This window comes from Strigops habroptila, chromosome 1 (genome assembly GCF_004027225.2).
Source record: "Strigops habroptila isolate Jane chromosome 1, bStrHab1.2.pri, whole genome shotgun sequence".
Classification (NCBI taxonomy): Eukaryota; Metazoa; Chordata; class Aves; order Psittaciformes; family Psittacidae; genus Strigops; species Strigops habroptila.
The window spans coordinates 47,158,032-47,175,862 of record NC_044277.2 but is presented as its reverse complement, the minus strand read 5'-3'; the positions used below and the strand labels follow the sequence as shown (position 1 = coordinate 47,175,862).

The 17,831-nt window shown below is 41.0% G+C and overlaps 1 protein-coding gene across 9 annotated transcripts in view; it reads right to left on the bottom strand.

Annotated features, from left to right (window-relative positions):
* The window catches only part of ZNF521 (zinc finger protein 521), a 234,059-nt gene that overhangs the window by 139,923 nt on the left and 76,305 nt on the right, over window positions 1-17,831 (bottom strand). The window lies entirely within an intron of this gene.

Here is a 17,831-nt window from a genome sequence, read left to right as displayed (position 1 = left end):
GTAAAATGATTTGCATATTATGTGAGCATCTGAAGAGTCGAAGGAAAGGAGAAAATATTACAGGAATGATTTAAAATTAATACAGGCAACTCACACGCCTAATACTTAATGAAAAGATTCCCCCTCCTTTGCCACAGGTTTTGTTGGGATTTTTTACCTTTAAATTGATTCTGAACACAGAAGTCTTTTAAAGGCTATTACTGAGAGAGACTTGGGTGTTATTCTAAACAATAATAGGCAAAATGACAGGGGAGGAACACGACGACAGTATAAACAGTGATGTTTTCTCTAATAAAGTGCAATCAGGTTTCTCTGTAACTATACAATTCAGTCACTGAATGCTGACAGCTGGGTCATTAAATGTGCAAAACAAACTAACAAACCAACAGCCAGGATCAAGGAAAATGAGAACGTTTCAAAAGGGTCAGTTGTGAACAGCATTTTTTTTCCTTTTTAAGTTCAAGAGGTTGTCCACCATTTCTTCCTTTTTGCAAAGGCCTCAGCCAGCTGAACTTCCTCAGTCCAGCAGAACCTGTACTGTGAGGTGATCACAGACAAAGCGACTTGTACAAAACTGGAAACAGGAAAAATGATAAATGACTATGGTTAAAGCTGAAAGATTTACCAGTAACAAAGAAAAGACAAAACAGAAATGCTAGCCAGATAATAAATTGAACTAGTTATCTATGATACATGGCAAGTTGTAACTATTTTTTTTCAACAGATGTCCTGTACAGTTTTGCTTTAAATGTAGATTACTACAATAACCATATTCACCTTAACCTAGAACTTCTTTAAAAATATGAAAAGAATGCTTGAAAGATTACTCTACATCAAATAATCCTCCTGTTCCTTTCCAGAGGTGGTGCTTGTTTATTTTTCCTTTTAAAAGTAAAACTGACTACAGTAACAGCACAGAAAAAGACAGATAAACCTCTTGAAAAGTATCTTTCTTAAGGTGTTCTTGCAAAGCAGTAAGTTTTTTAACATCTTCAGCCTTCTCTCAAGAAATTTACTATACCAACATAAAAGTTAGAGCTGGCCCATATTATGTAAATAAATTTCAAGCCTGCTTTCTTTAAGGTAACAAGATTTTACTAGATTATCAACCTCTTGCTTATCCACAGGAAACAGATGAGGATTCATTCCTTTCCTGCATCTACAAACTGATGACAACGCCATCTCACTATCAATGCCAGATGGCAACCATCTAACTCTGAGAAAACAACCAAACACCATTGCTGGATGCCTGCCCATTGACACAATGCTTTTTCAGGATAAGTTGGAAACTGCATGGGGTTTTATCCTCTTGTTTACGTCTTGAAGAGTAGGGTTTCACAAATTACACACACCTTTTGCACACAAGCACAATATATATCTGCATTTACCTATGAACAAATCTGCACTAATGGTATATATTTCAATAACAAACTCAAACCCTAGCCCAGTACCATGTCTTTGAACTGAAAACAAAGGTGTTTGATTTTTTAAGATAAAAATTGAAAAATAAATATTTTCCCTGCCAGCAAAAGTACTATCATCTGCTAAAATGCTTCCTAATGTACTGAAGCCAAGTTACTCATTGTCACACCCGCTAAATAATACCAGCCAGGTGAGTTTTTAAGTTCGCACATTAATGACTGCAATATTCACAAGAGACTTTTACTGTAAATCTGTGTACTGCCCTTCCAAATTGCTGGGTTTGACTCTAAAACTGGAAATTACCAAAACAGTGGAACAACTATTTACAGGAAAAAGATGTTAGGGGTTTTTTCTACATTTAAAAATTTTGTTTTAAATTAGTATTTTCAGCCGGGTCTTTTAAGTGGAAAACCCTTTTGTCCTTTAAATATCAAATATATGTCTGACATACAGACACTGCCGGCAGATAAACAGGAATTTATGTCAAGCAACCGAGTGAAGAAAAATAGTCTGTGACTGCCTAGGCAACATATTTTGTAACCAAATTTAGTATTAAGATGTATATTCTATGCAGAAATGATATATTATTGTATAAATGTTTAGAGGAATATATAGTAAGTGTTATAAATAGTGTAGCATCACTGACACAGTAGTAAATCACTTCCTTTTTGTGGGCACTGCCTGCCTGGTTTTACCTATTATACAACTATTCCCTCCGGCTTGTGGATCTCAGAGGGCTGTCGGGCTGGCAGCAGGGTCAGGATCAAGCGCTGAGCATGACCGTGGCATACGCCATGGCAGCCTCTTTCCCCCACCCAATTCTCCTTGTTCTGCTTGGGGGTCTCTCCTCAGCTTTTACACAATGTAAGGAAAGCATAACTACAGCACACAGCCGGTTCTTACTTTCCACCTGGCAAATATAAACATTTCTGTGTGTCACCTCACTGTTGTGTTTTCAATCTGAGCCTGTAGTAATTCTGCAGAGTAATTGTGCAAAAAGGAGAAGAGCAAACCACTCACAAGTCTGACTCGCCTCCTTTTAACTTGAAATGTGACAATCTCTCAATCTCTCAGAATCAGAGAAGGATCAGCAAGGCACGGGGAATTCCGCACAGCGCACGGTGGAGGACAACAGGATTTTCCTGAGTACGAGCCTAACAATGGAGCCAACACACTTCCCCCCGGCACGGTGAGGTGGGGGAGAGCCGGTGTGGAAGGGGCACCGGTGGCAGCCAGCCACTGCGCTCCGGAAGGAGGGCCCCTGGGCTGCGCTCACACAAAGGGTTCCCAAAGCCGGGCCTGCCGGCTGTCAGCGACATGCAGAAGGACTTCTGAAAACCTTCCTTCTGCAACAAGGGAAATGCTTCACTGCAGTGACTTCTGCTGTGCGGGCTTCAACCTGAACACTGGGAACATTGTGTGTGAGGGACTAGCGTGCCTGGTGAGCTTAGGGGCTGTCTAGGAATGGGTCTGAGGATAGCGACCGATCAAGGAAGAAACCTGGACTAACGGTAATTATTGCTACGGCAAGACGTGAGTGATGGCACTGCCTATCCTGCCATCTACCCCCACTTCCCCACACAGATGCTGCCCCATACAATGAACATGCAACCATTAAGAGCATCTCCTTCACAATGGCAGTGATCCACAGCTTGCTACCCTGCCCTGAGGCTGCTCCACGTGCGCAGGCATTAGGCAAGCAGGCCTGGGCATTTGAAGCCTATGATGAAGATGATGAAGCTAAGCAGAAGGTCCCCACAGCTAAGCAACAGGGTTGGGATGTGGACTTGTATCCCACATTCCTAAGGGCACCTACCACAGAGCCAGCTCTGTGTTGCGGATAAAGTTTGATCTGCTGTTGGGGTAAAGGACTTTAAACCCCTTTTTGCTGATGACTCTCACAGAAAAAACAGTTTGCTGCTACTCAGTATATACAGCCACGTGTATATAAATCTGCAGACACCTACGTACCAAGCTATGTCAACATTACAAATACTGATCTTTAATGTTATAACAAGCTGTTTTAAAATACTCTGGACCAAATTCAGATGCACACATACAAGTCCCCAGGAGTGGCACACATCCATGTGAGGGCAGAACAGGGGTCCAGGTATTCAACGGAGTGTTTATGGAGTTTTAAAATGTATTTTCTGTACCAATTTTTTTTCTTTCCTTCAGCACTCACGAAGTGCTACTTAGTGTAAATGCCTTTTTTGTGTTATGGCAAGTATTCTGAGTTTCAATGTGATGCACTTAACATGTCCATGTAAATTTTTAATTTTTGGAACCAGTCACTTCACACTCACTGACTCCAAGAAAGCTCTAGCACACACAACCAGAAAACTTTGCTGAAAATCGGCTACAAGGCCTAAAAGTCTATTTAAAGATGCAAATGTGTGTGAATAGTTAGTGCAGATGTTTTTCTACACCAACTGTACTTGCTGAGTTTCACCATTTCCATAAAGCACATTAAAACAAGTGTGTGAACACTCTGAGATGAAAGTACCAAGCACTCCTGAGACTTCCAGTGGAAAGTAGAGCTGCCTGACTTTTCTCCAAGCAGACAGGAATGCCCATGATTCAGCAGCCTGAGTAAATAAAAGAGGTCCTTATTTCCTAATTTTGCTGGCTGGCTACACTGCAGCAGCCTCTGTGCTGCTGCCAAAGGGGATGCAAAACTGGAACTACACCCAGCAGCTGAAGGACTGTCTTTGTTAGCCAGCCAGGCCTTCCTGACCATCTTCTGGCAACAAAACTACCGTATCCTGCGAGGAAGACCTCCATCTCAGGCTTGATAGTTCTCTAGTCTGTCTAATAGGATGAAACAACAAATTTTGCCTGGTCTGTGTTGGAGGAGGACAGCTGGAAACTCAGTTAGTAGCAGAGTAACACCTGTTCAGTCATATTTACAGGGGAAACTGCTCACTAACAAAAAGTGAAGTAATACCAGAAGGAGTTATCCCATGAAAGGGGAGGGAGGAAGGGGGAAGCATCAGAGCACAAAAGCACCTCTGTGGAGTCAGCAGCCAGCCCCTCATGTGCCAACCCCAGTAGCTGTGAGGTCTTAAAAGTGATCTTATCCCTACTGCTGCTGACTGAATTAACAGTACTGCTTCAGAAAAACGTTATTTAGTCACCAGGAAGGTTTATGACATATGCATGCTTTGGCTGGAATATGCTCCAGGGCACTTGCTTTATCATGCCTTATTTTTCTGTATGATTTAAACATGTTTTTGCTGCCACTAGACAAATGGCCACATTCCTAAAGCAAATGTCAGCAAACCTTTATGTGCCAGAATACATAAGGTTCCTCTGATAAAACAGAGTTTACAAATATGAACAAATTAATATTTTCAATATCCTGTAAGCAGCAGTTTTCCATTTTCCCCATTTTGCTGCTCATGTAACTGGGGCACAGACAAGCTGGAGAGGTTTGCCTCAGGTTACAAATGTAATCTGTGCAAATGAGGAACAGAACCCATATCTCCCAGGTCTGAGCCATCCCTGCAAGAAAAATTCTTTCTCCCCCCGAAATACAGAGCTGGCAAAATGCTTAAGCTGCTGGACCTGACCAAAGAGAAAGCCCAGCAGTTCAGCTGGACAGACACCCAACAGCTCCAGGTCCTGCTGATATATTCTCACTCCTTTGCCCCCTTAATGGTAACGGCAGACTGGTCACACAACTATCCCTCAGGACACCATCTGAAGGGCTAAATAGCAAGGTTTCTTTAACAGGTACACAATTTATAACAACGGGTTACAAAGGGCAGGAATAGATACTAAAAATGACAAATCAAGTAGGCAGCAGCACACAAACACACCCACTACCTACTGCCACGGGCATATAGATTATGAATGCACACATATGCATTGAGTCATTGTGTAGTTATTATCTGTTGTCCCATCACCAGCCAAAGACCTGTTCATATACCACTGCATACATGTGTGCATACACACATATTGAAAGAGATGGACAACACGTACGAACATACAGCTTTGCTAATTTACCAGCAGGCTTGTTAAAAGATAGATAGAATTTGAATTGCAAGAAAGGAAGGACTAAATAGCAGGTAGGTAGGTCAGTTAACTGGATGTATAATAGAGTGCCACAGTTTTAAATCCTTGCATTTTTGTGCAGGTAATTGAGTGGAGTGTTTATTATATATCATATAGTTTACTTGTAATGGCCATTTCAGGTTTTAGTGCTGGACACATTTTATATTATTACCACCACTAATTGTCTGCAGGGCTACCTTGAAAATGAGATAAGGAATCTTAAGGGAATATGCAGGTGTGAGTAAATAGTAAACGAAGAGGTTAGATATTGCTGAAATAAAACATTATTGTGCTGTGTGCCGAATACATCTAAATAACTGGAAGATCAAAGGATAGTGTTAAAGCATTGCCATGACTTCAGTGTTGGCCTAACATACATGTCACTGAAGCAAACTACGGGTTTGCAGTTTTTAATACAATTAGCAGATCCTGTTCATCTTTATAGTCACTTTAAATAAAATATTTTTACATAGTATTCTCCGTTTACTTTCAAGAGAGATGTACACAGTTTTGGAAAAGTCGCAACTTTAATATAACCATCACATATTTTTCACATCAGTGCCCCCCACATTAAACTCACTCATTTGTCTCATCACTTATTAAATGGCTTGAAAACTAATACTCCGTAATGGGCATTCAAAAGAGAAATGTGAACTTTAAAAATTATTTATAATTTACAGATGTTTTTGAAAATCTATCAATATTTCAAAACTGCTTTGGGAGCACCAATTAAATGCATTAACAGTTACATTACTAGGGAGAAACATACAGGGGTTTCTGACCCACAGAACTGAGACAGCTGGTAGGGAGGTTTCCCCATTTCAAATTTCATAACTAGAAGAAAGGCAGCTCCTAGAAACAACAAATAAGTCACTTTAATACCTTGCAGGAAAAACCTGCTTGCTTTTATGAAATGCCTTTAATGCCTACATAAGTAGTTAACATTCCTGTATTGCTCTCCTAAGGTAACCTAAGCCTCCAGTTCCATTATGTCTTCTTCAGAAGACATATTACTATTACATATGTAGAGAGGAGCATAAATGTTTTCCTTGATTGTTGCTTAAAGTTCATTTGAACAGACGGAGCCCAATGAATTCCATCTTCTACAGCCAAATTAAAGAAAATGTAAGCAGTTCACATTCTGCTCCACCTTTCAAATCCTGCACAAACCCCAGTCTGCAACTAGAAGAAAACAGAGCTACCCTCCGCTTGTTTGAGGAAGCCGGTATTTTGTGCCTCTCTAGGCAAAGAGAAAGCATAAGTAATTTTCCACAGTCCTGTACATATAACTAATGACAGTCACCATCCTCAAAGCTTATTATACTGCTTTACATAATTGGGAATCGCATGTCACACAATTAATTTACAGGGCTTGTTTAGTTGTGACTATACAAGCACTAAGCGATTCAAATTAGCTCATTTGTCCACTGCTTAAATGTGACAAACACATTTACACTGTATTTCTTCCGCTGTTAAGTTGCCGTTTCTTTTAGTAGTTGTTTTTGTTTGTTTGTACAGTATGAGTCAGAGACCACCAGGCTTGTTCCATCTGAAGCTAAGGTCAGGAAAAATCACCCTGAGAATAATTACATTTAGAGTCAAGATAATGGGAGAGCAAAAAACCCATTCAACTACCCTAGCAAACTTGCACATAATAATGATCTCCTAAGAATCTGTATATTAACAACCTCATGTACTAAAAGTAGTGATTCAGTCAATCAGGTCTTTGCTAGAAAATAATTATTATAATTTGTTGTGCTGATAACAGTATTTATACTGCTTATTAAGAACTGCAAATGACTGGGGGATAACAGTTCAGGTTCCGCACTGGACTCCAATACTTTCCTCTGCATTCGGCTTTCACTGGGTCATGCTCTCCCCAGGCAACACCATGAATAGGACCAGAAACTCTCTCCCTCCAGTCTTTCCCCACGCTGCAGCTCCTTTTGAAAGCTGCTGAAGTGTATAGAAGCTACAGAGACAGCTGCCCCTATAACACAGTCTCAGTCATCAAAGTACTTTCCAGAGGCACACAGGTATTAAAATGAGTTGACTGCTTCTTTCTTTCCTGGGTCACAATATAAGGAGTGTGTCTGAAGTCAGAGAAGCATTGTTCTTTCTCTTTCCTTCCCAAAACCAAATGGTGCAAAGGCTCAGACCCTGAGAGCTGAAGAAGACCCTGCCTCACAACAGCCTTCCAAGTCCTCATTCCCACACAGCCCCCAGACCCCATGCGGAGAAGGGCAGGCTGTCAAAACCTCCCTAGCTAAAGGCTCAAACAAAAGATGGAGCCCCTGGGCAGGATCTGCAGGCAGAAACCCCTGAGATGTCAAGCACCACCTTGGCTCCTTATTTGAGTATCGCCCTTCTTTCAGTTAATCTAGAGTTTAATCATGAAGGTCTGCAGGGATTGCTGCGAGTGTACCTCACACTCGGTCGCCTTCCCCTTTTTTTATTATGCATGCCTCTCTGTCCCACCTGTGCTACTTTTCAACCACCCCAATTCATTGCTTCATTGCCTCTCGACCAGAACAGCAACAGCAAGAAACACTTTGGAGGGGACTAAACTAGGACAAAGAAAATAAGGAAGGCAATGTGTGGAGAACTGAATGAAAGGAATACAGGTAGGGCAAAAGAAAGGAGTGAATTATTGCATCTGAAAGAAACCCAGGCAAAGATATCACAAAATCTTTTATAGGGAATGGAAAGTAAAAGGAAATTAAGATCAAGCGAAAGCAATGCAGGCAGTTAACACTTTCAAAAACATATCAGTGTTATTTTACAGTGTGCTAGAATTAAATACAGTAAATAAACACAGAACTCCTTATTTCTTAGAATGACAGAGATGTGGTGGCGGTCTTATTTACACAGGTGAAAACTCCTGGACCTAGATCTGCAAAGGGACTTAGGTGTCTCCAGGAGCCTAAGAAGCAAAGAAAGCAGGATTCACGGGGCCCGGGGGGGGACCAGGAAAAGGTCTGCAACCTCACAGCTTGGGCACTCAGCTGGGAGAGGGGAGTACTGGGCTCTTTATACATTAAAGAGGCACTAGATAAAAAACAAAAATAAACAAAGATTCCAGACTGCAAGAACCCCTGGACTAAATGAGTGTCCTTCTCATTAGGTTAACAGCTCCTTCTCAAATGTGCTCCTACCAGCTCTATGAATAGGATACTCCTTGCTTCAGCAAGCCCACCTTCCATGGGAAGAAACCTCTGCACAAGCAAAGACCCTCTGCTTTGAGGCAGGAAATGTGGCTTTTAATCCCCTCAGGATGCTGAGGGAACTGAATGAAGGCCTCATGCCTTTTAATTCTCTACCTACCTAGCCCCTAAGTAGGGAAGAAAGGAACACAGCACTTTCTGCTGAAAGTGCCCACCATGTCCTGGGCTTAGTACAATGCTCTCTGTGCAGGAGGCTGATCAGAGACGATGGGTACCCAGATGTCCACACTAGGGTGGTTAGCATAGACTTCTAGACCACAGATACCTGAGAAACCTTTCATCAAAGAAAAAGGTGTCTACCAAACTGTGGCGAACTCAGACAGGTAGGTTTTGGATAACCAATTCTGCTTAGCTTCTTACAGTCTATCTACTTCCCATTTTAGGCTCCCTTTTTTTAGATCTGGCTGTTAGTGCAGATGTGCTGCACAGCTGTTAAAAGTGATGTCCCCAGGCAAAGGTAGCCTTGGTTTTTAAACCAAGTCAGTGCTCAGAATGGCAGACAAATGCTTACACCCATGCAGGCGCAGCACACTCACACTGGGCACAGCCTGCCTCAGGAACCTTTTCACTGGAGCCAAAATGCCATGCAAGACAACACAGCCCTATCTCCCCAATCCTCATTTCCTCCAGGTTACTTGAATAGGAACACATGCGGATGTCTATGCCATGGGATAAGCACAGGTTGGTAGGTGTGTGTGGCTTCTACTTATTTACAGGCAGTCTAGCCTTTAAGGAGAACCTAATGAATTTCCCAGTTCAGAATGGTCAGTAGACTAAATCCTCCTATGAAGCTGCCACATGTAAATTGTCATACCTGCCACTTCCTATCTTACAGAACATCTGTCCCTCTACGTGGAATTTTGTAAGGTAAGAATTATATTTATAATAAATATGCTTTGTTCAGTCCTTTCATATTAATACAGGTTTATTTGGTTGATTTATTTACAAAAAAGAAGGAGAAATTCTTTACAAAAGGCAGCGTTTTCCTTCTCTTCTAATTTCCATTCACCAAAGCCTCCTGAAACTCATGATTAACTGTCTGAAATAGAGGCCTCTCCAAAAATAAAGAGGTCTCTGCTTAAAGAGATCTGCTCTGTTAAAGCCTATATCTAAAACAACCCTTTGTAGCTTCCTCAGTGCCGAATGGAAGCCCGGTGTGAAATACAGTAAATTAAGCCTTCTGCTGTCAGAGCTGGAAATAAGAGTAGAGCAGAATAGTGGCTGGATTTGAAATTATTTCCTTTTTCTTTTTTTTTATTGGCTTCATTTACATCCTGTCTAAGGTCTTCTGAGCAGCTCAAGGTGTCTTATCTCTGGCTACCAGGGGGTATTTTGCAGTCAAAGCAGTTAACGTACTTTCTCTCTCTCTTTTTTAAGGCCATCTTATCTTATCAGACAGATCTCTTCAGGCTGAGGAGAACCCATACTTATCAGTAGCTGTACACTGTATTGACAGCTCAGTGCTGCTAGGGACAAATGAAAGCATAGGGTAGAAAAGATCAGTTAACCTGTTCCACTCTCAATTTAGACTAACCTTTGGTTTGTCTAACTTCAGGAAACATTGTAGGCCTTTTCTGTGTTTACTTCGACAACAGAGGCGCACAACCACATCATCACTTGCTAAATCTCGTGCACAAGTATAGCCACTGTAATAATCCCCAAGGCAGACTGCCTGTTGACTTGTGTGAGCAGTGCTCTGCTGACCTCCAGCAACTCCTGCTCTGGTGACCTTAGGGGTGGAGGTCTGTTCTGGGAGCAACCAAGAGCTGATGGGATTGCCCAGAAAAGCAAAAACTGGGGGTTGCACACACCCACAATTTGAAAACCAGACTTTCCCAGAGCAAGGGCCAGAAAAGGAAAGTGATCCCAAATATGGTCTAAATCAAAGCAATGAGACTGAAGGTGAGCATCCTGCAAGCCTGTTCTTGGATCAGAAGACAAGGTGAAGAAGCAGTTTATTTAGACCTGTCCTCCATATCCTACCACGGTGAACTTTACAGCATGACACAGTTAGTAACCAAGAGCAGTCAGCCCTGCTAACCGATATCTCCAGGAAATGCACAAGCCAGCTTTCTCACCACAAAACAGAAGATACAAATGGCAAGATTCCCCTTGTACTTTGCCTGATGTCACGAGCAGTGAACCACGTCTAAAAAGTTACAGCTGCTGCTGCTGAAAAATCATTCACCATAATTTCAGGTGAAAAAAAATATGTAATTGAACATTAAGCCTTGTGCTGGTCCTGCTTTCTACTTTTTTATGTTTATTTCTTCTCTCCTTTTTGTGTCCAAACACTTCATATGTGTCCAAGCACTTTTATATTAGTGATAACCCTGACTTTCCCTGCAGAGAAGGTTCTCTATTAATTGTCCATTATCTTGGTGTGTCAGCACAAAGGAGAGGGGAACAAATTCTCATCCAAATGGTTTCACCTCCCTCTCTTGAGAGTGATGCCCTTGTCAGGGCATTAAAGACATGAAAACCTGCCACTTATCAGAATTGTGTTTGAATCGAACTACTGTCCTTGAAAACAGTAGACACCAGATACCATCAAAATAAGCCACATTGGCAGAGCCTGTTCCACTGTGACTTAGGCAACCTTTAGACAGCTTATATTCACACCTCTGGTTGCATATGATCCGTAACATTACAGCTGTGGTTTAAAATAAGAAAGGCATGCTCCTCTTCATTTTCTAAAATACTAAGCACATTATAAATAGCAATTGCCAGGATGAAGAAAACTTGGCCAGTGTTAAGCCTTTATACACCATATTAAAATGTGGGATAGTGGTACGTACAGAGTTTTTGAAAAGAGGTGGTGGTAGAAGGAAGAAGGTACGTATGACATTTTTTATCAAACAGTTTGGAAGATTTCAACAGTTTAAATAAGCCTAAGGGGACACTTGAATGTAAACTCACTGCTGAACCAAATCGTAAAATTTTTTAATTACTTCACGCCACCAATTCTTAACAAAACATAACTCAAGCCTATTAAAATGCTGAATTTGCTTGCTAGAATGAAACAATATTTCAGAAAGGTCTTCAGTCATTCTATTAACCTGTTCAGAAACAGAAAAAAGAAACAGAACTTGTGTTACATCCACAGCTGCAGATGTGTCTTTTTTGGACAATCGATGACTGTCCTCGCTTTTCACAATTTGAAAGCACAAAGAGGAGGGGGAAAAAAAAAGAAAAGGAACTTACGCTTTGCTTTTAACAAGTAAACAAGTGTACAAATTAATTCAGAGAGCTGTAATTTTGAGAATTTTCTATGTTTAATGTGCACTGCAGTTAAACTACTTCTTCTGTACAAATTAATTTACTGCATCAGTGATCGATGTTTATGTTTAGGCAATTTTATTTCTCAGTATGGTAAAATTAGACCTAATAGTTGCAACCTGTTATGTCCAATCTGTCACTGAAATTCAAATTGCCTTTTTCCTATTATTCAAGGAGCAATTTGGAGGAATTAAAGCCATCTAAAACCAGAAGACAAACAATTCTCTGTAAGGACTCAATAGCCTGTGTCATCAACCTGCTCTAGAAAGTGGTGGTCCTTCCTCGGCAGAACCCCTGCCACCTTTTCCTTACATTCTGAATGTTTCCAGCCTGGAGACCTCCAAAAGGCACGAGTGCCTGAAGACAGGAGAGTGCTATGCCATATATGTTTTGAGCAAGTGGAAATATTAACAGCCAACAGAAAGATCCTCCTCTGCATTCAATAATTGCTGAGGTTCACACGTTTTCAATTAGCCATCCATGCATCTAAAAAAAAAGTTTGTTCTTCATCTGGGATGAGTTAGTTATTGTCATCTTGTTCTTGTCAGTGAAGCACTCAGCTCCCACCGACAACTATTATTTATTACTTCCAGTACTGAAAAATTCTGGTCAAACTTTGTTTACTACCCTTTGCCTTATTTTTTCTTGCTTCAGTAGGATGGCTGTGCTGAATAAATTCAAGGTTATTCCCTTGAATCACCTGAGGCTTCTCGAGACCTCAAGACTCTTACACCTATCTTTGATCCCATTTGAATTTCTGGATGGCATGTTGTTTGCTGTTTCTGTACCCATTTACATCTTTTATTCTTAGAAGCCGAGCAACAATCCTCCTCACAATTAAGAAACAAATACTTTCCTTTACCCTCTCACATGTCTACCTTTAGCTTTATTTTTCTCTTTGTGTTTGTGTATGGGAAGGAGAGATTAATTTTTCTCACACACAGAAAACAAATACTTTGCTTTCTGAATGCCAGCCTGCATCCAACTTTTTGGTCTTGTTGGAGATAGATGAAACAGGAACAGTGAGATGAGAGACAATGTTGGGTTTGAGGAGATTTTGCATCTTTTCCAGTCATTCTGTTTTACACTCTGTCTTTGATCACTTTTAAAATTCCAAGTAGGCTCATTTCTTTGCAAGATTGCTCAGTTCATCAAGCTGATTAATAATTTTGCTACTAGGCTGTACTGATTAATGTGGATTAGTCAAGTGATTAATAATTTTACTGTTTTGCAGGACTAAGCTGCCCTGAACGTCTTGAGTTTTGATGATAGTATTTTACAACTGGAACTTCCTTAGATGGATGATATGTAACTTCCCAGATTCTCAACGCTCAGCAAAGTGGGACGACCTTACCCCTGGGTTCACTCCTCTGGTTTAGTGCCCATAAACCATCTTCAGTTGACAATATCTGAACTAAGACCCTTGCTTTTTGTACAGCAGTTGGCTGTTACCTCCTCTTCCTCCTAGTTGTTTGTCTCATTGCCCTGGTTGATGTTATCAGACTGATCCCAATGTGAGGTAAAGCACATCTTTTTGCTGATTCCTATGCAGTTTCTAGAAGAAAGACCTAAACTTCTGTTGATCCCTTGGCAGCCAGCATAACACAAATAACATCATCTACATGGGTCCAGGTATGTATATAACAGTTAAATCATTTGATGCAGGATGGAAAATAGACACTTTATTTCTAGTATTTGAAGCACAGACCATTGTATTCCACGATTACATTTACACACTTCCTCCTGAAGTGGCCAATGAATCGAATCACTATTTATCATCTATTGTACAAGATTTCCTGACTCTGCTTGTGTTTAGACTTCTGTTTTGCTGATACTGGACTTCACAGTATTGTCAGTCTCCAGAGGAGCATATAAAAGCACCATCTATTTCTAATTCTGAATAACGGGCTCTGTGTTAGGTAATGCATTGGCCGGTAGGCTGCACTTTCTTGCTAATTACGGTGGAAGTTTTCTCTTAAAGAAAACATGGCATTGCAAACGGCATGGAATCAGCTTTCTTTCTAATTGGAGCTTTCTTTCTAATTCGCTCAGTACTAAGTTTCCCCATAAACACAGTCTTCTATATTTGGATACTGGATTTAACCCTCTTACAGAAAATTAGACTTGACACAATTATATATTTATTTGATCTTTTCTAAAGCACCAATTGCAAGCCAAGCAGCATAAAGAGCCAAATGCAAAACAGTAAAAGTAGAAAGCAAAATCTAATAGCACGTTACAATATGCTATACACACAGAATTCAAAAGGGACCTGCCAGCCCCAAAAGATTCAATTCCTGACTAGTTAGAGAAAAGAGAAAAACAAAAGGGTAGCAGATGCAAAAACAAAGGTAGGGAGCCCATAAAACAGTCATGGATAGGCCAACTGAAATAAACAGGGCTTGCAGCTTGCCTTAAAGGCAGCCAGCAAGGGGCTCTGGCAGGGAGTTCCACAACCGAGGACAAGAAAGACTTGCCTTCGGCCCGCGCCTGACTCAGCCCAGGGAGAGAAAGCTGACTATGTCCAACTGCGAGCAACTGCCAGACAGGGACATGGAGTGCAAGGCTGCTGCCCAAGAACTGGGGGATTAAAATTCAAACAGCTACATGGATGGGGCTTTATTTTTCAATATATCCGCTTTCTACCCCAAAGAGGCTCCATATCAATTTCAAGGGAAACAATTAGAAGCACATTACAGTAGTCTAGCCCAGATGACTGCAGTATAGTCTTTGTCCAAGATAAATATGCAAACTATTCAAATAAGCTGGAAATTCATCAATGAGGATGTAGCACTAGGGCCCTTCTTGCTGGGGAAGTAACATTATGGTGTTGGTCAATACTACTCCCAACTTGTATCCTGTACTAGCCTGAAACTGTGTCTCTTCACATAGCAGAACACTTCCTGCTTCTTTATTTCATGCCCAGTATGAAGGCATCCTCAAGGCATATCACATAAATGTTTCCCCCCATTTTCCACAATCTTGTGGCATTGTGCTACAACCAGCTTCAATCCTCTAAAACATGTTTACTGGAGACTAATGTTACATGCCTGCAAATATACTGCAGACCTACAGTAAGCAAGCACAGTTCACAGCAGACTGAATGAAAATATCATACATTGTAATGTCTCCAGCCAGCTAATGGAACTCAACCTCTAACTCCCCTGATATCTCACATCCCACATAAAGACAGAGAAAAAAAAAGGAAATATAATGGAAGACTGCCTTGTGGAAAAAAGCAAATGCTCATCTTGGAATAAGGTATTAACCATTTGGTCCAACCATTTAATTGCTCTAGGCCAGACGCCAGTTTTGGGTCACCTCCTTTGGGCCAGGCTCCGCAGTCATGGGACAGGAGCCCTCACGTCCAACATGGACACAATGGCAGCTTGAGGAGTGAAGAGCTGGGGAGTGAAGGGTGCAGGAGGAGCATCCTGACCATGAGGAGGAGCCAGTAACAGCTGTTCCTGCCGAGCTACAGTCCCAACACAGGGTGACTTCAAAAAATTGGTAATCCGGGCAGGATCATGCTGTGGACTAGATCTGGCTTGCAGGACATTTTTCAGACCACTCTGTATCAACTCCAAAGCAAAAGCTCCTCTCTGGCTCTTACTGTGGCAGAAAAAAAGCCTGTTTTGTGGCTTTTTATCTTATCTCATGGGCATAAATGTGTTCAAAACAATTTGAAATGCAATCATGCCAATTAGGTTTTTTATTCCATCTGATCCTAACATGGCTGCAAAGGAGACCGATAACCTTCCGGTCTGATCTTCATCTTCCTGGCAAAAAGAAGTATGAACAACATCGGCACAGACAATTGCTGACTTTGCACCAGTGTGCAGGCAGCCTATACTAATCAGGCAGCCTGTAACAGGAAACATTTCCAGGAATTTTACATGTGTTTTTATTACAGCAGGATCTGTTTTTTTCAGCTTTATTCAGTCGTGAGCTGGGATTTTAGAATGCAGTGGTACAATACTGTGTCTGCTACTTAGAGAGTGGGATGGCCGAAGAAAGGCTGTATTCTCCCTGAATTTTCTACATAAATACTTGGCTTTTGTTCCTTGGCTCTAATGTCTGCTACTTTAGCCCAGGCTTACCATCCCCACATTGGAGCACTTTATTTCCACAGAAAACTTCCAGATCTCTGTGACTATTCGATACTGCTGCAGAAATATTTTAATTTGCTGACTTGACTTCACAAGCTAAAAACTGATCCACTGAAAGAGGTGGTTTGTATCATCTTAGATTATCTTACATGAGGTAAAAAGAATCCATGGCCTCATCATGAGCCCCCTACTCATATTCTGTGAAGAGTTTAATCCTAAAGTGATCATTTTAATAAGCTAAACTATGTTCCCCCCTTTCCCAACATATTTCATTGCAAAAAAGCCAATATTCTGTGGCGGGCATGATGTACTGGTACCCTGAGGAAACTTCTAGCAAGTCATTTATGTCAATGAAATATTAGCAGATACATGCAACAGATACAGAGGAGGACTAGCAGAAAAAGAACTGGCCAACCTTTTGAACACTAGGCTGTTTCATTTGACTTATGTTACCAAAATAATATACTAAAATCTACAGTCTCAGAATAAAATCCTGGCTCCGCTGAAGCCAATGAAATTTTGCTATTAACTTTAACAGGACCAGTATTTTAGCTTTGGTCTGGATCTGGTTAGATGTAGGGTTTAAGAAAATGAAACTTATTGCCTGGGAGTCCAGTGGTAATATTCAAAACGAATGAGCTATATTACTTGGGTTCATGAGGAAAATACAAAATGAAAATTATGGTAACTTTTCAAGGTTTATTAACTCAAGTCCCATAGCCTCGAGGGGCTATCTCCATCTGCCTTATTTATATGCTACCATGACGGTTCCTGCTCTTCAGTAAGCTATGTTAAAAAAATCTTTGTGTCGTAGGATTTTAACTTCCCACAGATAAGTACTTTCAGCAAAAGCACACTATGATTTTAGTTTATACTAATTAACTATGAAATTTCTTTTTAACCCAGTAGGAATACCTAACCAATAACTTGCATCTACAAAATGCATTCTGAAGCGACTATTTGGAAAGCTAAAATATATATGAAAAATAATGTGCACGTGTATTTTATATATAAAAAAAGATAAAGGCACATCCAAAAAGAAAGCTTTCCCTTCTTCCACAAACTTCCTCAAAGAGCCTGAATGCAAATTACGTTTTTAACTAATTCCAGATAAAAAATAAACAAACCCATATTTCTCAAGTCACTCTTCCAGAAAAGCCTGAAAGGATAACCGAGCCAGAGCCTGCAGATGCATTCCAAAAGTGAGAACCCCTCCCAGGAGAACTGCTCCCAGCTCCATCCCCGTTAGCCGGCCGGCTGGCTGGCTGGAGGCATCTCGCAGGGTACAACTGCAGCGCTACTGCATTGAAGGAGGTGGTCTCCCAGCTGACCCAGCAGTATGATAAAGGAAATACAGATGTTTGTTACAACATCATTTTTGAGGACACTAGTGGCCAAACTGTACCTCTCCCACAGTTCAGCTAAAATGAGCTCCGCAGTGGTTCACTATACAGTTGGACATCCAGTCTCTGTGTACGGGTGCAGTTAGAGCAACTTCTTACTCTGCACTTAATGGCCCGGTTGCAGGCCCAAGAAGTACTTGCAGAAGGTCCGTAAAGAGCTTTGATGATATGGCGTGGCTTCTCATTTCCAGATGTAACTGCCTTGAAGGCCAACCAACATGCACTCTTTTGTTAATCCTACATTTCCTTATTAAGAGTTGCCACAAATATTTATGGAGTCATGAAAGGGAGATAGATGGCTTGCAAAATGATCAGAATGGTTCCCGTGTAGTCTCCAA